General features: G+C 37.9%; 1 protein-coding gene across 1 annotated transcript in view; it reads left to right on the forward strand.

The window, feature by feature from the left end:
* Nucleotides 1-23,322, forward strand: part of PLCXD3 (phosphatidylinositol specific phospholipase C X domain containing 3) — a 165,705-nt gene that overhangs the window by 68,427 nt on the left and 73,956 nt on the right. The gene's annotated exons all lie outside the window — the stretch shown is intronic.

Consider the following 23,322-nt stretch of genomic DNA (forward strand, 5'->3'; position numbering starts at 1 on the left):
TCATTCTCTTCCTTTCACTTCAAGAATATGACCCAGGGGCTCCTGGGTGGCTCAGTCAATTGAGCGTCTGACTTTGGCTCAGGTCGTGATCTCACGGTTCATGAGTTTGAGCCCCTCATCGGGCTCTGTGCTGACAGCTCAGATCCTGGAGCCTGCTTCAGATTCTATGTCTCCCTCTTTCTCTGCCCCTCCCCCACTTGCATTCTGTCTCTCTCTCTCAAAAATAAACATTGAAAAAAAATTTTTAAAAAGAATATGACCCAATTATTACTTCTCTCTCTCCCATTTTATTCTTTAAAATATAATACCCAAATAATACAAAGAGTACTCTACTAATTCTACTGCCAAAATTAATGCCCATACTAATAGCAAACTCTTATATAGACCTTATTATAAGCTACCATAATCAAAAAGCCTAGCAGGTGCTAATAAAATAACGTGGGCACAGATATGCTATGAGAAATTTGTGTCTGTTTGTTCTGATGCACAGTTAATGGGCTTCAGCCTATGATGCCTACTTAAAATTGAATTGACCACTTGATTATTCATTTTTATTAATGTCATTATCTGCAGTTGTGAAACCAATGCTTAAAAGGTGTCCTCTTTTATTGATTCATGTATTATTAACCTTCCAGCATGTATTGTAGCTTAACTGGTATTATAGGACCCAAGTCATTTGTTTAAGTAATGAGGAGAAAATAAGAAGAGCTGGCCATATATTTCAGAAGGAGGATTTAGCTCAATTATAGGCAAACAGGCTGCTCTTGGCAGACAAAGTTGATACTACTCCCCAGGTGGAAGATGTTGGCTAATGCTATCTGAGAAGCACTGAATGAGTCCCTGTAACCTCAACCGAAACTGTGACTCCATCTGTTTCTTCTGGTACCTGAAGTGCTATCATTAGGATTTCTTTCCTTTGAATCTAACTTTGCCATCCTTGGACAGAATGGTTGTAGTAATAGTACTCCTAAAAAAGCTTGAGGAGTCTTGGGGACATGTATGAAGAAAGCCTAATCAGATGGAGATGCCCCTGGATATACTAGGGGACTAAAATACCAGACAAATAACCAAATGACTGTTATGTGAGACATATGGTTGTCATCACTGTTCACTTGGAATTAAGGCCACTGAATTCTAGGACCTTAATACTTGCCTGAAGATAAGTAATGAAACGTGAGATGAAAATATGTATACAGACTGATTTACACTCGCTGTTTTTCCCATGTAAAAGAATGCCTATAATAATTTAATTAGGAAAAAAAAAAGCAGACTCCAACCTTTTACCAACAAAATAGCTCAGGAAAAGTACCAAGACAGAACAGAGTTAAAAGACAAAAACTAAAACTAAAAGTTGCAGAAGAGTATATATGGATTCTCAGACAAATTTGTTCTTTTTTAGTACACTCACAGGCCATCCTAGATACTTACACCTAAGTCTGGTATGTCTGTACTTCACCCCAGCTGCCCTGAAATACTATTTTAAAAAGCTAATAATTTTGTTTTATCAACACATCTCCAGTTTCCTTAAAGGGAAGACTCAATTCCTATTTCTTCCCTAAGACTGCTGCCCTACTCAGCGTTCCTGCAGAAGGTCAGCAGTCTTTCCAGCCTCCGTGCTGTGCTTCTCCTAATTAAAATAATAATATATTGAATACTTACTAAGTCTGAGGTCCTTTAATGACTGATGTTATCTATCTATCTATCTATCTGTCCATATATATATCTATCTATTTAAATTACTGGACAAATATTAATATGTGAGGATTCCCTGGATCTCCTTATCCTCATAATAAGGAGAATTCTTCTTCAGAATTTACACACACACACACACACACACACACACACACACACACATATGCGTGCGCACACACACACACACACACTAATAGAATCATCACAACAACTCTCTATAAGGTAGATATTACTTCCTTTACTTAACGGATTAGAAAACTGAGATATGAGATATTACATAATTTGCTCAAGGCCACGTAGCTAATAAATGGTGCAGTTAGGATCTGGACCCAGCGGTCTGGCTCCTGATTCCATGGACTTAATCACTATATATTCCACAGCTCTTTATAAATGGCCATCATATAAGCCAAGCCATGGCCCCCATGTCTATGAATATTTCCCTTCCTACCCTTGTCCCAGTTGACTTATTCCTTTCTACTTCTTAAAAGTCATCATCACTTCTATTCAATTTAACACTAGTTACTATTGTACTATTGTTTTTCACTGTTTATTCTCTAAATTCTTCCTGCCCAACTAGCCTGAGCAAATATCTGAAAACAGACAACATTATATGGTTCTTCTGTGCCTCTGGAGAATCTGGTACTTGAAAAGGGACCGACACACGATCTCGCAGTCCGTGAGTTCGAGCCCCGCGTCGGGCTCTGGGCTGATGGCTCGGAGCCTGGAGCCTGTCTCTGATTCTGTGTCTCCCTCTCTCTCTGCCCCTCCCCCGTTCATGCTCTGTCTCTCTCTGTCCCAAAAATAAATAAACGTTGAAAAAAAAAAAAAAAGGGACCGACATACAACTCAATGGAAACTTGAGATACTGGAAGTTTTAGAAATTAGGTTTAAATATATAGGAGATTGTCAATTTAGGAGTAAGTTTCATGGCATAAAACAGAAGAAAAATTCAAATAATAGTAGCTTAAGCAAGATTTATTTTCTTCATGCCTGAAGGAAGTTTGGAGGGCTAAAACGGGATCTTGAAGATGTCTTCAGGGACCCAGGCTCCTATCTTTATGCTCTGCCATCTTTAGTAGTTACTGTTCATCCTCAAGGCCACTTATGGTCAGATATTACATCTGCATTTCAGACAGCAGAGAAAAGGAAGGGCAATTTTCAGTGGGAGAACTTTTAAGGAGACTTCCTGAAGGTCTCAAATAATACTTTAATTTATATCTCACTGGACGGACCTCTTTATATGGCTACATGGCTGGGAAAGGTAGTATTTAATTTAGCCTATCAATGTGCCCACTTAAAATTCAAGGTTCTAGTAATAAATTGGAAGGGGATAATGGATATTAGATAGTCAACTAGTAAGTTTTGTCACAAAAAGAATGAAAATCAGTTTCTTCTCAGGTATCTTTTGTTTTTTTTATGAAAAGGTTTTCCATTCATGACCATGACCGTGCAAGAAATTAAAATATATTCTGGGCAGCTCCTGGGAGTTGCAGGACACCTGAAAATCAGCCTGGTCTCCTTTCTATAGAAATAAGTATCAGGAAATATCCCTGAGCACCATTGCCAATCACTGATGGTACTGTTTTTGTTTGCTTAGATTGTTAAAGATGAGGGTTTTCTTGCATTGAAATTTACCTTGATAAATGCATTTTTATAGTTATAGGAACGAATACATGTAAAGCTTTGCTTTCTTTGGCTCTTTTCCAAGGAGGAAAACATTTGGCTGAGCATTTAGATTTTTTGATGCTCTGAATTTAGTTTGTATAAATAGCTTGTAAAGTTGTTTGTCTAATCAGAGGTTCAATACTAAATAATGATTTCCAAAGAACACTCCCCAAGTTAACAACCTTGGCTATTTCTAATGGAGAGACTTCCATATGTGTTTGCATGCTGCTCTTATTGTCTTGTTTATTCATTAAGGTATGATTAAGCTGCTGAAATAAGAAGCCCAACAATACTTTGACTTAAAAAGAGGAATTTAATTTCCCTCTCACATAAAATTCTGATGTGAGTGTTCTAAGTCAGCAGCTTTGGTCCACATAGTCATTCAAGGATTCAGTAAAGATTTGTCTAGAGATCACCTTTCCAGGCAACTTAAGACAGAACAAACCAAAGCCTAGGGCTAGGCATTTCTTTCCAAACATTACTTTCCCCGCATTCCATTGGTAAGTACTACACATGTCTTATCATGTGTAAGAGGAGTTGGGAAATGTCTTATAACCTTGTGTCCAGTGGGGTGCCTGGGTGGCTCAGTTGATTAAGTGTCTGGCTTCGGCTCAGGTCATGATCTCACGGTTCATGAGTTGGAGCCCTGCAGAGGGCTCTGTGCTGACAGCTCAGAAACTGGAGCCTGCTTCAGATTCTGTGTCTCCCTCTCTCTCTTCCCTTCCCCTGCTCTCACTCAGTCTCTTTCTCAAAAATAAATAAACCTTAAAAAAAAAAAAAGAAAAAACTAGATTTGAGTGAATGGCTAGCAGTATTTATCTCACACTAATGGTCAGTAGTTAGTCTCCTGTCCTAATCCAATCTCCCCCAACACTATAAAGGTCTTTTGAAAAAGTAAATTAGATATTACTTTTTTTCTGATCCAACTTCTCTGATGGCTGCCCTTAACATTTGAATAAAGTCCAAACTTTTTGCCACTATCTACCAGACAGGGCATCATGTAGTTTATGACTCTTCTTCACCCTCTCCCCTACATTCTTGAGTTGTTTGGGTTCTGCCACATTGGATTTTTTAAAAAAATATTTGTCTATTTTGGGGAGAGTACAAGTGGCAGAGGGGCAGAGAAAGGGGGACAGAAGATCCCAAGCAGGCTCTGTGTGGACAGGCTGATAGCAGCAAGCCCGATGTGGGGCTCAAACTCATGAACTGAACCATGAGATCATGACCTGAGCTGAAGTTGGATGCTCAGCTGACTGAGCCACCCAGGTGCCTCTGGCTTCTATTTTCTTGACCTCACCATGCTTTCCAACTTTCAAGCTTGTGAATTTGCTGTGTTGTGGGTCCAGACTAGAGTACTCTGAGATGATCCCGTTGCTGCTTCCTTCTCATGATTTCACTTTCTCCTCAAATGTCACCTCTGCAAGGCAACCTTCCCCAACCACTTCTCACTACCAGTTACTGTAATAAGACTCTGTTATTAAATTACCTCTTTAAACATTCATTTACTTATTTATCGTGTTTATTTGCTATGTGTGAAAGTTTATTGTGGCCAGAGCCTCTGTCTGACTGGATCATAGCCCTATCCAATGAGCCTGATATCTCAGTAGTTCATATTTCTATTGGTTTCATGTATGTTGTATTGTTCACTATATTTAGGTTATAAGCTCCACAAAGACAGAGGTGATATTTTCTAAATAATTATATATTTAAATCTCCAGTAGGCTGAGTTTATCAAAGATAAAAGGGAAAAGTTTAGAAGGCTTTTAAAGAGAAAATGGCCCAAGGGGCTAACATTTCAATCAGATTAGATTTTATACCACTTCTCTTTCTAACCTCATGAAATTCTGGTGACAAAGCTTGTCCCTATGATGCGTAAGTAAACAAGTTTTCAGGTGGAATTAAAGTAGCACTTTCTGTTAAATTCATAGTTTTTCCTTGACTATATATGCTAGATATCCTAAAGTATAGAACCATGCAATAAAATAACCAAACTTTAGTCAAAGTGTATAGAGAAATTATTTTGATTTTTGCTTTTGAAAAGTCTGTTCTGAAGTTGGTTTACATCTTTTGTCCAGTACAGCTCACAGGAATGTATAGTTTTCTGCTTCCTACAGGCCCTGAATTTAGCCCTCTATACCTTCATTTTGTGCACCTGCTAAATAATATTGAATTGAAAGATGTCATGGCTGCTTGCATAGTAGGTACTAGAGGGTCACAACCTTTGACTGTTGGAATTTCTTAGTAGAATACCTGCTGATGCTGTTACAAAGAGATGCCTTATAAGAACTTTTCAAATAATTCAGCAATAGTAAGAATTGATATTTATTGAACATATTAAGTAGCAAACTCTGATGAGAGTGTGTGTGTGTGTCACTATTTAACCGAGTTTCTGGTTGGAGATATATCAACCAAGGGTTAGAGACGTTAAGTCACTTACAAAGGATCAGACAGCTGGTAAGAGATGAAGCCAGGATTCAAACCCAACTCAGTCTTATAACAGATCCCATTCTTTTAAACAATGCTAAAGTGCTTCGTATTAGTAGGTATTTACAGGGATGGTGCTCAGATATCTTAGAAAATTGCTAAGTTAGTTTTCAGGGTTGACATTTATAAGTCTAACCAGTTGTAGTATTCAAAATATGTATCAGGCATTCAGTCAGAATGGATACCTAACTAATGTAAATGGATGCTAGCACATCTTACCCGATACATGCTTACTGAATATCATTCCTGTTCCAACGACTCTTTCAATATTTGCCCTTCCTCAGAGAATACACCAAGAACCTCTCATCCCCAACCAACGTGTCAGGATTAAGTGGTATCTGCAGGGCGAGCCATGCTGTCAGGTGCACGGCTGCCATCCAGAGGGTGGTAAGGAGTCATCTCAAAGGCCCCACAAAGGGTTCTGCGTAGTATGATGCTGAATGATGGTTCTTGTTTCTTCATGGTAGAAAGAGGGTCTCCTTTCTCTGCTAAAGTATGAATAAGAACCTCTGTTCCAGTAACTCGTCTCCATAAATATTATCTTACAAACTTTATTCAGTGCTTTAAAACATTTTGCAACAGAACCATTATGTTTACCAAAGAACACCTATTACCTTTGCTCTGGATTAGTGTTTTGGAAGTGCTATGTAATCTGAACGTGACTTCCCCTCCTGTACACAACCAACCCTTCTCCCCCCACCCTACCCCCTTATCTGTCTTTCCCCCCTGCTCCACCTCAGTTACATATGAAGAAATTCATTTTCAGAGAAGCTTGGTGACTTTCCTAAGATTTCTCGGGCAAAAGCTGAGACTCTTAAGTTTTCAAAATCTTTACCATCTAGTCCAGTGCACTTTCCACTATATCCCCCTGCTTGCACACTACAGCTGACCAGTGTCCATGTGAGTGGCACCCAATGAACTTCAACTATCAGATGATAGACCAGACACTAATCTTGGGTTTCAATGGCACGTTGACATTTTTTGCATACTCTGGCTTCTCTAAAGGTGTTTATTAGAAGGTTACTAATAATTGTTAAAACTTGGAAAATAATATCCATCAACATGGGACTAGTTCTATAAATTATGGTGCAACAATATAGTGGCATCTACTGTCTTCTTAGGAATGGTGACAACATCGTACACTTGTGGAAGAGATGCCTAGAGCATATCAAACAGGAATAATGGCAGCTCACCAAATAATGTTCTCAGTATGATATCATTTAATATTATATGTATGTCTTCGTGGACATGTCTATATGCCAAAAAAATCTAAAATCTATATGTCAAAATATTTACAGACAATTATTTGAATAGTGATATTATATGAATTTTTATTTTCTTCATATACATTTTATGCTGCTAGAAATATTTTATGATGAGTGTGTAATACCATTAAAATTAAGAGGAAAAAGTTATGAGGTTATTTTTTTTTAGAGAAACAAAACATCAGCCATTTTTCATAGCTTCTTTACCGGTTCCAAACCCACCATTGTCTCTGAGTCTTCCACAGTACCTGCTAACACTTATCTCCAGGCGTAACCCCAGGAGCCACCTAGAAATAATTCCTCCTGCCCTCTCTCTCATCAGGCTCCCTTTCCCCAGGTCCTTGATAATTGGCTTCCTTCTTGTATACACAATGTCTGCCTCTTCACCTTTCACCATGTTATCTCTATCTACCAAAAATGTATTCATCTCTCAAGACCCATTCTAAGATTCACCTTTGGATAAACAGCTGCTTGGTGCCTTTGAAATCACCCCATCCATTGTATTTTTATGTTGCTTTTATAAGATTCCATATCACAGGATTGGATGCAGGGCTCTGTGCTGAACATGCCTTGTATAGAGGCGTGTGACAAGGGAGTGAGTGGAGAATGAAACCCAGACTGCAATCTGATCATCAAGCTGAGCCCCCTGACCTCCATTACTAGGTCACATCCCTCTGTTATTAACCATTGTCCCACTTATAATTAAGCATTATTAATACTCATCTCTTCATTACCCAACGAGGAGAGAGTTTGGGTCTGCTTTTGCTCCCCAGTACCTAGTACTGTGTCTGGCACACAGAAGGTGCTCAATAAATATTTCATTGAGTGAATCAATAAATTAATAAAAGGCCAAGTGACTTGTCTAAAATGACAGACAGAAATCACCCCTGGGGTGCTTTGTAATATAGCATCTTGGGTCGTTGCCACCAGGGCAAAGCGAGGTAAGCAATGATATGTAGAAGAACCACAAGTGTCTCCAGCTTTTGGCGAGTGCCCCCTGGGTCTTTCTTTCATGCTGTTTCCTGTGCAGCGGGAGAGGAATGAATGGCTGTGGCACTGCTGCTGAATGTGTTTGCAAGGCATGTGCCACCCGTGCTCAAACACTCCTTCCCATTGGCTCCAGCCACATCGTAAGACATCACAGCGACACAAGTGACCCATTCATTTTCTCTTCCCACCTCTAGGCGTTTGATGGAAGCAGATTACAGGAGGGGAAAAACCAGATCACCTCAAGGGGGATGAGTCATTTTATGTTTTTGTTTCTGTGCATTAAAGAATTGATTCATGAGATTTTAATGCTTTACTTGCTATTGCAGAAATTTTCTCTCCCTACTGTGAGGGTGCTGATGAGATCCACTGAGATGTGCAGCACTGCGTTCACACCACCGTAATCATTCTTGGAAGGAGCATTTTATTTCCTGATTTCTACTGTCATCCTTGTGAGTCAGTAATAGAAAAAAACACTTTGGCACCAAGGCTCAGGTCTCGTATCTTCTGTGCCTGAGCAAATATGGAAAAATCTATAATATTGCTCTCAAGGTTACTGAGAAACTAATCTAGCTACCTTCAGCTTGAGACTGAGGAGAGGGGTGTTTTAGCAATTATTGAGTGGACTGCCTTACGATAGGGAGATTTGGGGACCGAATATCAGACCATTTTTCTGGCTTTCTCATTAGCAGTACTGAGGCACATACTAGGTGAGAAAAGGGGCAAAAGGGAAAGAGATGAGTATCACTTAACAAACACTGGGCATATTCCAGGATGTCAGTATTAAGGATTTATTGTCATGTAATCCTCAAACAGAAGGATAAGGTTGGTGTGATTATTTTCACTTAGGCTGTGGGTTCCGAGGTTCAGAGAAGCAAAGATTGGCCCAAGGTTACCTGATTGGTAAATAGCAGTGTCTAAATTTTCATCCTGGTCTCACTTTAGCAGGGGAACAGCCTCGAAGGCATAGAAGGCAGGCTGGTGTGTGCAGGTTAGCCCTGAGCTCCTCTTTTCACGTGATGGTGAGAGCCTGGCTGTCAGGGTGGTTGAAAAGAGCTTTGGTGTGCAACATGACCTTGCTAGCAGCACCAGCTCACTGCTCCAAGACCTTGAAAATAAGGTCGAGTTCCTTGTGAAATAGGAAAAATGGTTCTCAGTTAAAAGAAAACTACAGGCAAGACAGAGTGAGATGTACGGAGGACAGAGTAGACAGTCCCTTTTGCCCCTTCATGGGAAAAGAAAAAAATGCATCAGTCAATTCATCCTGTAAGCAGGTCAGTTGAACAAAAATATCAAGGAAGTCACTGGATCGCACAGCTATTTATTTAAAGCATAACAACTGGTTGGCTACATTTTTCGTTTTTCATCTGTTGGTCTGTTATATTAAATAGAATCTTCTTGGTTGTGCTATTATATTAAATAGAATCTTCTGGCTACCATTTATTTACTCAACAAATATCCATTAGTCACTGACTGGCAGATTTTGCTGGGTGCTCAGATATTACACATGTGATCTCTTTCCTCTTGGAACTTGGTTCTCTTGCTTTTCTTTGGCAGAAGGTGCTTTGGAAAGTACAGTTTTAAAGCACTTTCTGGAGAAGTAGACATTGAAAGAACACCGTGCAGTTTATCACTGAAAATTTTAAGACTTTATGAAGGAAATAGGGAATAAACATCAATTCGGTACGTCTTCCTTCCTCTTCCCTCCACTTCCTCTGCTCCTCTTTTCTTCCATTCTTCCTTTCCTTTATCTTTTGAATATACTCATTGCTGTCCACCAAAAAAGCAGTGGCAGCCAAAGAAGTGAGAGTTTTTCAGCTATGATGAACTTCCCCAACTTACACAATTGAAGCATTTAGAAAGAAACTCTACTTGTAGCACAAGTATAAGAATTGCAATTTCTACATTAAAATTGCTTTTCTTTTAAATTATAGAGTCAGGTGAGCGAGGCTTGCAAAATTATCCAGGGTATGGGCCTTCTAAAAGTCTTAGTCTGCTCTGGATTATTAAGTCAATTTAAACAATTGACTTTTCATCCAACAGCAGGAAACTAGGGAAAGTTGGGTCCTTTGTGGCTAGGCACTGTCTAGTTAGAAAGTCCCTCTTGTTTCCCAGTGAGATCTGTCTCTTCATCTTTCTTGCCCCTCACTAGCTTCTCCCTCCTGTTCATCTTTCTCAAGGTCCCATATGGTTGCCTTGGTCACTTTTTGAACAACAAACTTTATGGGTCTAGCTATCATGGACCAGTTGTAAAGAGATGGCCTTGAAATTGGAGGTAATTACATTATTGTTCCCCTCTTGAATTTCTGAAAACAAAGTGTAATCTGAATCCCTCTGAAATTATCTGCTTCTTACCTTCACAAATCTTGTTTCTATTAGGGATTTGTGAGTAATGGCTCAGTAAGACAGCCAGGTCAGTGAGACCTTCCTTTGTGGATTTTAATGTAAAATACTCCACATTTAGTCTGAAAACAATCAAACAAAAGGATGATTGGATTCTGTTCTGCTAGTTTTCTTTTTGAATGAAGAACAGAAAGATAAAATATATAGACATACAGCTAGCCACTTAATGTAATATCTAGTGAATGTTTTCCTCCCAATTCATGTTGTAGAATTTCTAGGACCTCTATATCTAGAAAATTATCTACCTTGACAGGAAAATTTAGGATTAACTTATTGTGAAACGTGTTTGTGTTATATGAATAAACCTATAACCTAATACAAAAGTCACCATAAAGTTATATGTAAGAATTTATAACTCTAAATGTAGAGAATTTTATGGATATGTTTATGACATAAGTCGTGATAATGGTTTCACAGATGTTTACTAATCTCCAAACTCATCAAGTTGTTTTTGCTATATATGTACAGCTTTTTGTATGTAAATCAGACCTCAATAAAGTGTTTTAAAATATAAATATAAAAAAATAAAACATAAATATCAAGAATTTTATTTTTATTTTTTTTTTAATTTTTTTTTTAAACGTTTTATTTATTTTTGAGACAGAGAGAGACAGAGCATGAACGGGGAGGGGCAGAGAGAGAGGGAGACACAGAATCGGAAACAGGCTCCAGGCTCTGAGCCATCAGCCCAGAGCCTGACGCGGGGCTCGAACTCACGGACCGCGAGATCGTGACCTGGCTGAAGTCGGACGCTTAACCGACTGCGCCACCCAGGCGCCCCTTCAAGAATTTTATATACTCAGTGTGCTTTGTATCTTTGCACTCTTAGCACTCTGAGTATACTCTCATATACTCAGAAGTATATATAAATAAATATTTTTCTGATTCCTATTCAAACCAGAGAATAAACCAGTAGTTCTATCTGTGGCCATTCTATAATTAATTAAACTTTTGAGTAACTACCTCAAAATCTAGTGCTTAGAATTCAAAACATCATTAGTGAGAAATGAAAGCTCTACATGGAAATGGATCAGTCTGGCCTGGGAAATTGGCACGAATATTCTCTAATTCTGACATTCTCTGCATCTGCTTGGCGATTCTTTTTTTGTTTGTTTGTTTTGAGAGAGAGAGGGAGAGTGGGGTAGAGGGGAAGATGGAGAGAGAGAAAATCTTAAACGGGACCTGATGCGGGACCTGATATGGGGCTTGATCCCACGATCCTGGAATCATGACCCAAGCTGAAATCAAGAGTCAGATGTTCAACCAACTGAGCTACCCAGGCACCCCTGCTTGGTGACTTGCCCATGGTATAGTGAGCTCTCAGCAGAGAATTTCTTTCTTGCATATTTCCAAGTGAAGAAAGTTTGGTCAAATACCCAGTAGAGGACAACCAATTAGTCAGTCAAAGCTGGGGGACGACAGTTGCTCTTAGAGCCTGCTTAGATGAAAACGTTGTAATGGGCTGGAAGGACAAAGTTCTGAGGTGCCAGCATTTCCTCTTTCATGGTAACTTTCCTATTTCCTTCACACCTGACCATAAGCTTTTAAGGATTTTATCATTTAAGTATTTCACTCCCCCTTCCGAAGCTCTTAGGTAATTTATATCTTCTAATTATATGAGCCCCAAGTACTATACCCCCTTGAAGGTGTCCTGGAGAGAAACCGGGAAGGTCACCCGCTAATAAGTAAGTACCTTCCCTTGGCATGCAGCACACATCGGGACAGAGAATTCTCTTGTATGCTTGCCGAGTTCATTTTGGACAGGCAAAGGCCCAAGTGGAGAGACAGGTGAAAACCTAACCACGCCTGTGAAACATTTCGTGTCTTTCCTAAATACTCCTGCCTCATTAAGCTCCATTATTATGGGAAGATGTGGAAATTTTTGCTGCTGAAGCTGCAGTTATCTCCAATAAATTGAATTAGTGCTGTTTTCATACTTAACCTTGGAAAACTACAGACAGGTCAGTTCTTTATAAATTCATTATTTTAGTTTCACAATCTAATCTTACCAGAATTCCAAGCAACAGTTTGATTCATTTCAATTCGTACCTTTCATATTCATTCTTCTTTCAATTAATTAAATGTGTGGATTTACTTTATTGACGAACATTACATAACATTTGCTATGTGCCGGGTACTGTTAAAAGTGCTTTACAAATATTAACTCACTTAATTCATAATAACCTAATGCAGTAAGTGCTATTATTATTCCTATGATATCTGTGAGGCAACTAAGATACAGAGAGATTAAGTAATTTGCTCAAGGCTACACAGCTGACAAGTAGCAAAGCTAGGATTCAAACTCAGACAGTCCTGCTCTAGAATTTGCTCTCTTGCGTTAGATCACTGCGACATGCCTTGCCAAATTGGCATTAGGTCCTATCTTTGACATTTGCTTTCCTCTGATATATGAAACAGTGTTTACAGAGGTATCAAGGTTGATAAGAAGCTGCATATTTTTCTAACATTATGATACTGGTAATTAACTGGTGCTGAATGAAAACATTAAACGTAAGTTAAACTTTAGCTTATATGACTTCTCAACTGACTTTTATAAATTTTTGGATCAGTTTGGATGTGAAGAGATGTTAGCTTTTACAGAGAAGTCTCAGATCTGAACTTTTCCCTTCCTTATCCTTTTTTCTCTTTCCCATATCCTTCCTTATCAGGCTTGCTCATTTCTCTTTTTTTTTTTTTTTTTAATTTTTTTTTCAACGTTTATTTATTTTTGCGACAGAGAGAGACAGAGCATGAACGGGGGAGGGGCAGAGAGAGAGGGAGACACAGAATCGGAAACAGGCTCCAGGCTCCGAGCCATCAGCCCAGAGCCCGACGCGGGGCTCGAACTCACGGACCGCGAGATCGTGACCTGGCTGAAGTCGGACGCTTAACCGACTGCGCCACCCAGGCGCCCCTCATTTCTCTTTTTTGAGGACATTTATTTCTAAAGCATCTGCATATTCACAGCATCCACTCCCAGTACACCTGTTTTTTTTTTTTCTTATGTGAAATCATGTGAACACATTCATATTCAAGATGATATGGATCCCCAATTTGGTGACATAAAAATCCCAGTTCAGTAAGATACAAATCCACAAAATTCCCCTTAAATTATTTGGCATATAGTCATGTGTAATCAATCTTTACAATTATATTTGACCAGGTAGTTGCTAAGGTAACATGAAATAACATCATTAGCCATCTCTCTTTATCCCTTTCTCTTTTCCTCCCACTCTTTCTCTGTGCCCCCCCCCCCGCCGCCGCCCAGTAGGTCATTTCCAGATATTAAATGTATCTATTCCCCTCCCCACCAGTAGCAGTGTCTTCTTTGTCCTATTCCATTCAGTTTTCAGTCTCATCCATTAACTTGGTCTTTCCTAAGCAAGCCTTAGCAGAAAGCAGACAGATCGTGCATGAGTCCAGTAGCTTTTCTCAATGGTGAAAATTTTCATAGGTAATATCGCATTTTTGTTTTGGTGGTTGACGGTATGCCTAATGCAATAGATGAAAGAGTGACTGCCCTTCTGAGGAACATCCCAAAGTCTTGGCCGTTTGGGTATAGCCTGAGTGGTATAGATACAGAGACTTTCTAGGAAGCTGGAATAATTCGGTACTTCTTCAAGGTAGAAATGCTCGTTTCCAGCTCTCCCAAAGTCAGTCCATAGTCTGACTATTCCAGTTTCTGAACTTAGAGAGTCTTTGAAATATTGTATGACTAAAACTGGTACTTGTTTTACCCATCCTATGTATCTTACTGTGATACCAATTTTTTAAAAACTACCTTTTGTTACCAACTGTTTGCTTTTTAATAGCAACGGAAGCTTCTATAAAGCATTTTCTTTGTGTAGAAAAATGCACTAAATATTATGGGGTAGAAGTAGGGAGGATGAGGATATTGATTTTTAGAAATTAAGCAATTTCTGGAAGAAATACCAGGAGACTAGGATGGAGATACTTGTGGTAAAACACAGTAATAGTCTGCTAGGGCTGTCAAAACAAAATAGCACAGATGAGTGGCATAAAAAACAAATTTATTTTCTCTTAGTTCCGGAGACTAGAAGCCCAGGATTAAAGTGTCAGCAGATTTGGTTTCTTCTGTGGCCTCTCTCCTTGGCTTGCAGATGGCCATCTTCACGCTCTGTCCTCGTATGATCTTTTCTCTGTGTGTACACACCCTGGTGTCTCTCTTTGTATGTCTAAATTTCCTCTTCTTATAAGGACACCAGTCAGATTGGATTAGGACTCGCCTAAATGGCCTCATTTTGACTTAATCACCCCTGTAAGGCCCTATCTCCAAATACAGCTACATTCTGAAGTTAGAGCTTAGGGGTTAGGGCTTCAACATAAGAATTCTATGGGGACACAGCTCAGCCTATAATAAATATCTAGGAATGCTGGTTGAAATATAATTTCTTAAATATATGTCCAAGCTTAGAAGAAAGATACAGAAATTCCTGTGGGCCGGAGATAAGAAGGAGCTAAAGGCTAAGGGAATTGTTTTCCATATAAGCCATGGCAGAATGGGGTGCAAGGTGTTGGGGGGAGGGATAAAGCTTAGGTTTGAGTGTCTTCACAGGGACAGAAACAAGGCATCTGACCCAAAGAGATCCCACGGAAAGTTGGAAGTGGGTACTGAGACTCCCAATGAAAGATGGAAACCTTGAAGCATTTCTACTTTAAGAAAAAGGAGGACTAACTGGATTCACCACTTAGCATGGGAAAAATGCAAGATGTTTGTTTGTTTTCTGGTTCTGAATAGACTAAATAAATATTCCCATGTGCCCTTAATGAGATTGGAGCCCAAATTTATCCTGCCTAAGTAGTGCTTCAAGCCCTAACCTGAAAAGTTAACTTAGAAGTTGTTTCCATGTGAATGATACCCATGGGGTGAATGGAGGAAGAAAATCCCAAACTGTTTGAGAGCAACACTTCAACAATCCAGACTCTCTTAGGAATGGGAGTCAGGATTCCCTTAGGAAAAACAATGCTTGCTTAAAATGGCCTCCCAATAAAAGTTTCAAAACACACTTGGAAATTATCTACCATGAACATGAGGCAGCAGATGATTAATTTGTAAGGCTGGCTGGAGGATTAGCAACCAGAAAAGTTGATAAAAATAGACAAATCATCTGAAAGAAATATTCACATAAGTATAGCTAAAATTATTAAAAAGCTAAAACAAGATTTAGAAGACAAAAAAGAGTAAGATGTTACTTATAAGAATAAGAAAAATATGAAAAAAACTCTTATGTAGAGAGTATTCTTCACTGAATTTAAAACGTGATACGCTGCGTAAATAGCCATTTTATATAGAGCTGAAGAAATTTAATGAACTAGAAAACAGAGCTGAGAAAATTAACCAGACTGCAACACTGAGGGAAAGAAATGGATACGTGGATGATAGGGTGAGAGTCATGGAGGAAAGAATGAGAAAATCCAAAATAAAGGTAGTAGGATTTCTGAAAGAAATAGAATGGGGAATGCTATTCTTAGATCCAAGAAATCATGGCGGAGAATTTTCCAGATTTGATTAGCAACATGAATGTTCATAATGAAAAACCCCATGGGTCCTGAGTAGAAAGAAAACAAACAAACAAAACCCCCAAATCTACATGTAAACATATTGTAGTGTGATTGCAAAACAAAGCAAAAAGTCTTAATAGCAACAAGGAGGAGGATCAATATGTTACAAAGAATAAAATCAATTAGGAGAGTCCTCAATAAAATCATTAGTGGTCAGAAAAGAGTGAAATAACACCTTCAAAATACTGATACTAATAATAGTCATTCTAGAATTCTTTATTCAGATAAATTATTTAAGTGAGAACAAAATAAAGCCATTTTCTGAAAAACAAAAACTGAGAGAACTAATCACTCAAAGACCCTCATCAAGTGGATTACATTAAAAAATGGCCCTTTGGGGCGCCTGGGTGGCGCAGTCGGTTAGGCGTCCGACTTCAGCCAGGTCACGATCTCGCGGTCTGTGAGTTCGAGCCCCGCGTCAGGCTCTGGGCTGATGGCTCGGAGCCTGGAGCCTGTTTCCGATGCTGTGTCTCCCTCTCTCTGCCCCTCCCCCGTTCATGCTCTGTTTCTCTCTGTCCCAAAAAAAATAAATAAAAAACGTTGAAAAAAATTTAAAAAAAAAAAAATGGCCCTTTAAGAAAGAATGGGATGAAAGAAGTAATGGGGAACAAAGAAATTAATAGATACATATGTAAATCTAAATGAACATTAGATGTAAAACCTAATAACAACAATGATCATTTGGGCAGAGCGTTATAACAAGATAGAACTAAGACCTATCTTCTGTAAAACTGATATATATAACTGATTTGTCAGTTCTATAATACTGTGTTTTTCCAGAGAAGGATAGAAACATTAATACTAGACTGTTGAATTAAGTATGTGTGTCAAAATTTGAAGGATAATGACTAAAATAGAAAAAGAATGAATAATTTTCAAAGCAGTAAAAGTACAAGAGAGAAATAAACTTGATTAATACAAAAGAAAGCAGAAAATAATCAGAAAAAGTACGGCAAATAGAAGACACAAATAAGATGGTAAGAATAAATCCAAATTCATTGCTACAATGAATAAAACAAATTAAGAGACGATTAAGAAACACCCCAATTAAAAATGGGTCAAAGACCTTAACAGATACCTCACTAAAGAAGATCTACAGATGGCAAATAAGCGTATTAAAAGTTGCTCCACATCGTATGTCATTAGGGAGTTGCGAATTAAAACAACAGCGAGATGTCACTGCGCAGCTATTAGAATGGCCAGAATTCGAAACACTGACAATACCAACTGCTGGTGAGGAGGCAGAGCAACAGGAACTCTCATTTACTGGGGGGAAGAATGGAAAAGAGTTATAGTCACTTTGGAAGATGGTTTGGCAGTTCCTCACGAAACTGAACATACCAGCAGTAGTGCTCTTTGGTATTGACCCAAAGGAATTGAAAATTTATGTCTACACAAAAGCCTACACGTGGATGTTTATAGCAGCTTTAGTCCTAATTGTCCCAACTTGGAAGCAACAATGATGTCCTTCAGGAGAATGGATAAATAAACTGCGATACAGCCAGACAACGGAATGTTATTCAGCACTATAAAGAAATGAGCTATCAAGCCATAAAAAGACATAGCAAAATCTTAGATGCATATCACTAACTAAAAGAAGCCAATCTGAAAAAGCGACATACCATATGATTCCAACTGTGTGGCATTCTGGAAAAGGCAAAGCTCTAGAGAAGTGAAAGGGTCAAAGGTTGCCAGGCATTAGGGAGGGAGAAAGGGATTGATGCGCAGAGTCTGTTTAGGTCAGTGGAACCAGTCTGTATGATTTTATAATGGTGGATACATGTCATTATATATTTATCTAAACCTAGAGGTGTACACACCAAAAGTGAACCCTAATGTAGACTATGGACTTTATGTGATAATGATGTGTCAGTGTACGTTCATCAAATGTAACAAAAGGTTGATAATGTGGGAGGCTCTGGGTGTGTGAGGATAGGGAATATATGGGAAATCTGTGTAGCCTTCAATTCGCCTAAAGCTTCTTAAAATATAGTCTATTTTGAAATAGACTTAAAGACAATTAGGAGGCAGTTTCAAGGAGTCCTGCTTTTGCAGTCTTCACAGGAGACTCACCTGAGACATAAGGACACAGGAAAGTTGAAAGTAAAAGGATGGAAAAAATATACTAAGTAAATATTAACAAAAGAAAGTTGGTAATAGTAGTTATCAGACTGTATTAAGACTGTAAGGCAAATAGCATTTCTATGACAGAAAGATAGTTACTACATAGAACAATTCACCAAGAAAAAGCTTGAACAGCCCTAAAGATGGCATTCACCTAACAAAATCAAAATAGCCTCAAAATATACAAATAAAAGCTGTGTGCATGTCAATCACTAAAGCCACAATTTTAGTTGAAGAGTATTTTTAGTATAATTATCATATTATGTGCTAGATCATGAAGTTAAGAAATTAGTAAGGGTGTGTATGGTTTGACAAGACAATAAAAAAGCTTGATATAATGGGTATATAGAATCATGCTCCCCTCAAATTAAAGGATACTCATTCTTTTCAAGCACCTATGGAATATATTTAAATATTAATCACATACTGGGTCACATAACAAGTCTCAAGAAATACCAAGGTTAATTATCAAGATTATACCTATCACTTTCCTTATTTTCAATGCAAAAAAAGGGAGAAATAACAAAAATACAGAAAAAGTAATTTTTAAAAACATCATTAAAATATTAAAAAAATATTTCCTACGTTGAAGAAAAAGTAATGGACACTAAAAGTAGGTATCAAAACTTGTGTAAGAAAGCTAACCTGGTCAATAGAGTGGAATTCAGAGCCTTTTACGCATACATTAGAAAGGAGAAACGTGGGGGTGCCTGGGTGGCTCGGTAGGTCAGGTGGTTAAGCGCGGACTTCAGCTCAGTTCCTGGTCTCACGGTTGGTGAGTTCAGGCCCCAGCGCCAGGCTCTGTGCTGACAGCTGAGAGCCTGGAGCCTGTTTTGGATTGTGTGTCTCCCTCTCTCTCTGCCCCTCCCTCTCCCCCACTCATGCTCTATCTCTCTCTCAAAAATAAAGAAATAAACATTAAAGAAAAGAAAATCATGGGAATTAAGAAGCTAATTATCTAATTTAAGAAGTTAGACAAATAAAGAGAAATTAAATCCAAACAAAGGAAGGGAAAATGATACTGGCAGAAATTGATTAAATACACATCAGAAAATATAGAAAGACAGCAAAATAAAAATCTATTTCTTCTAATAAAATAGACTATCCTCTGGAAAAACTAATCAAGGAAAAAAGAGATTACAGAAATAAATAATGCTAGAAATGAGGAGGTGTAACTATTAGTGCTGTAGAATTTTAAGAGTTCATGAATTACTTCATGCCAACATATTTGAAAAATTGAATGTTTTAGAAAAATATAACTTAACTAAAAATAACTCATTTGAAATAGAAAATCTGAAAGGTCTATAATGATTAAGCATTAAAAAAAACTTAAAGTCTATCTTAACTGACAGATAAAACATTTGGCTCAGACTATGTTCCAAGCATAATGTTCTAAGTCAGTAAAGAACATATAACCCCTATTTCATATAAACTCCTGGAGAAAAGAAAAAAAGTTAAAATCATAAATCAAAGCCAGATAGGGCTGATGTCAAGAATGCAAGGATATTTTATTTATTTATTTATTTTTATTTATTTATTTTTTTTTTTTAAATTTTTTTTTTCAACGTTTATTTATTTTTGGGACAGAGAGAGACAGAGCATGAACGGGGGAGGGGCAGAGAGAGAGGGAGACACAGAATCGGAAACAGGCTCCAGGCTCTGAGCCATCAGCCCAGAGCCCGACGCGGGGCTCGAACTCATGGACCGCGAGATCGTGACCTGGCTGAAGTCGGACGCTTAACCGACTGCGCCACCCAGGCACCCCTCAAGGATATTTTAAAATGAGAAAAATCTATAAATGTTTTTTACCACATTAAAAAAATTTAAAAAGGGAAAAAATTGATCAACTCACAAATGCAGAGAAAGTATTTAAAAAATTAAACACCCACTTATAATTTTTAAAAATATATACTTTTTAGCAAGCTAAAAATAGAAAGGAGAATCCTTAACCTGATAATGTATCTACCAAACAACTAATTTTAGCACTCTATTTAGCAATGAAAAGACTCTCATTAAGTTTAGAAACAAGACAAAGATGCCCACTGTCATTACTGCTCTCCAGCACTGTGTCGGAGGTCCAGCTAGAGTATTTAAAAATAATAAATAAAAACACACCTATTGGAAAGAAAGAAAGAAAACTGCTACTTTTTGTAGCAAACCAAACTATAACATACCTGAAAATAAGTCTAACAAAGAAGCATACAAACTTCATAAACAAATTATAAAGCCTTATGGACATAAAAAAGACTTGAAGAGTTCAATATGTTAAGATGACAATTCTCCCCAAATTGTTCTATCAATTACTGAAATCCCAATCAAAATCTCAACACATTTTTTCTTTTTTCTATTTTTTTTTTTAATTAGAGAGAGAGTACAAACAGGGGAGAGGGGCAGAGGAGAGAGAAGGAATGTTACATAGATCCACGCTCAGCACGAGACACAATGCGGGGCTCCATCCCATGATCCTGGGATAATGACTTGAGCCAAAATCAAGAGTCGGATGCTCAACTGACTGAGCCACCCAGGCGCCCCTCAAGTTTCTTCACTGGATCTAATATATTCTAAAATTAATAGGAAAGAATGAAACTCCAACATTAGCCAAGGCAATTTTCACCAAGAAAGGGAAGTGTAATGGTGAGACCCATCATATCCAGATATGTAAAGACAGTGGGTGATAAATTTCCCAAGACTAGAGTTTAGTAAAAGGCAAAGCTAGGATTAAATCCTAGTTCATATTGCTGCCAAGTCTACATTCTCACATATCATGCTCCTCAACGACATTTAAGTCATAATTTAAAGCTATTTCTAGGATTGATAAAATGGATAATGTGCATGTAAAACAACAAGGGTAAGGAAAGGAAGTTATAAGAAGGAGCAAGCTAACTAATTGGGCTGTGGACCACATTAAATCTACATTATGAATAATTATTCAGAACTATAGAATTATAAGTCTTTGCACAATAATGTATGCTTTCTATTATCTATAAAGATCCAGAGGAAGGATAAAAATACAAGAAGCATGTTAAAAAGAATACATACACAAGTAATTTTTAAAGCAAGGTTGACAACTATTTATATGCATTAGAAAAATATATAAAATATATATTTGGAAGAATCTAGGTTATCTTTTTATGAGTGATACTGAGAATTGAGTAAATATGTGAAGAAAGTATATGTCATTACATCAAACTTGTTTTATTAATGGGTAACTAGAACATGAGATCTTACTGCTTGGGACACCTGAGTTGACTTGAGTGTAAATTTTTGTTAAAATCAGCTGAAATGAGAATATGCATATATTTAAGTTTTCCATTCATCTGGTTTCTGCCAGCTAGTTTTTTTTTTTTTTTTAAAGATCTGCTGAAAATCCACAGTATAACACTCTGTAGACTCTTAAAAGAAATATAATTCATGGACTCTACCTACTCTCAAATTCCTTGTATTTTAATTAGAGAGATATGGTCTAGACACAATTAAAAAGGAATTAAGGATTGAGCATTGTGAATCCGGCAATGGATTTTATGAAAGAGACAGGAAAACAAAAGTATTAGTAGGGAAGAATTTAATACATTCTGGTTTTAGTATTTGGAGTCCTGATATTAAACATATTTTTTTATTTTTATGTTACTGAAAAAACCCTCTAGGACTTCAGAGATCAGATATTGTTACTGGAAAGGTCTTTTGTTCACCTTGGGAGAACAGAAGAGAATCAGGGGTCTACTTGGTAGGTAGGATTCAACTGAAAGAACCAGAGAATGCAGGGGGAAATGTCCCAATCTGTGAGCTTAATTGATAGTAAGATTTGATTATCTGTAGCCTCACACGATGGAGTTAACTGGCCACATGATTGTAGAGAAGTCGCCTGAAAGAGTTAGGATAGTGAAAACAACCAATAACTTTCTACCACGCAGAGGTGGTGTGACAAAATTAAGGGGTGGGGGAAAGACTAGAAATGCAGAAATAATGTCATTTTTTAATCTGTGTTCCATGGCCTGGCTGATTGCCTATAATTATCCTGCTGTGAAAAGGTAAATTCTCTCCTGAGCATTAAAGGTGCCATTTGCCACAGAGGAGTGGGAGGAATTGCACTGCTAAGCGTGTTGGGTTTGGCAGAAGCCCAGTCTGAGAGATGTAACCTATTTGCTGACTAGTAGGGAAAGGAGTTTGGTAGGTGGGCATAGACAGTTTAATTTCTTTGCATCTTTTCTTGTTTCCCTTTAGAGTCCTGAAAGAAAATGTGATTATCATAATCTTGTTTCATGTGGCATCTTAAGTTGGCTGTTGTGGAGGATGAGGAACACTGAATTGGTGCCAGTAGGTGTTGGGGATTGTTGTGTAGCCATGTGACTCTGAAAAATGTGGTTTTCTGGGCCAAGGAAAAGAGACAAACAGAATGGATTCATTTCTTTTTTTTTTTTTAATTTTTTTTAATGTTTATTTATTTTTGAGACAGAGAGAGACAGAGCATGAGCAGGGGAGGGGCAGAGAGAGGGAGACACCGAATCTGAAGCAGGCTCCAGGCTCTGAGCTGTCAGCACAGAGCCCGACGCGGGGCTCGAACTCACGAACTGTGAGATCATGACCTGAACCGAAGTCGGACGCTTAACCGACCGAGCCACCCAGGCGCCCCACAGAATGGATTCATTTCAAACACTTAGTGACATATATGTGCTTTCTTCTTTTTTCTTTTGCTATATGCTCTGACATATATCCAGAAGTTCCTTTCTGTTGTATGGATAAGAATTAGATATAAAAAGAAGTCCGTTTAAGAGCTCATAGGTGAGGTACTTGATATAGGTACAATCATGGTCTTTATTTTTATTTATAATTTACTTCCCACATACTTTTTGAAAAGATTTGAGCATATTGTAGCACACCACATTTGACACTAGATAATTAAAATAAAAAAATAAAAGGAGATTAGCAATTAAAGGAAAGAGATAAAAGAAACTACCATATATCTCTAGCCTGGAATTATATAGCTACCAAAGGAACTTGCTAAGGAAGGTTCAAGACGTAATTTTCTGACAATAATCATAATCAAAATCATAATACCTAATTCTTTGGCAAGCACTGTGCTGAGGGGTTTATGTGCATTACATCATTTAATTCTGCTCGT

This window comes from Lynx rufus, unplaced genomic scaffold, assembly GCF_022079265.1.
Source record: "Lynx rufus isolate CCGP_SWC_20201006 ecotype Redwood Valley unplaced genomic scaffold, mLynRuf1.p SCAF_1, whole genome shotgun sequence".
NCBI classification, from domain to species: Eukaryota; Metazoa; Chordata; class Mammalia; order Carnivora; family Felidae; genus Lynx; species Lynx rufus.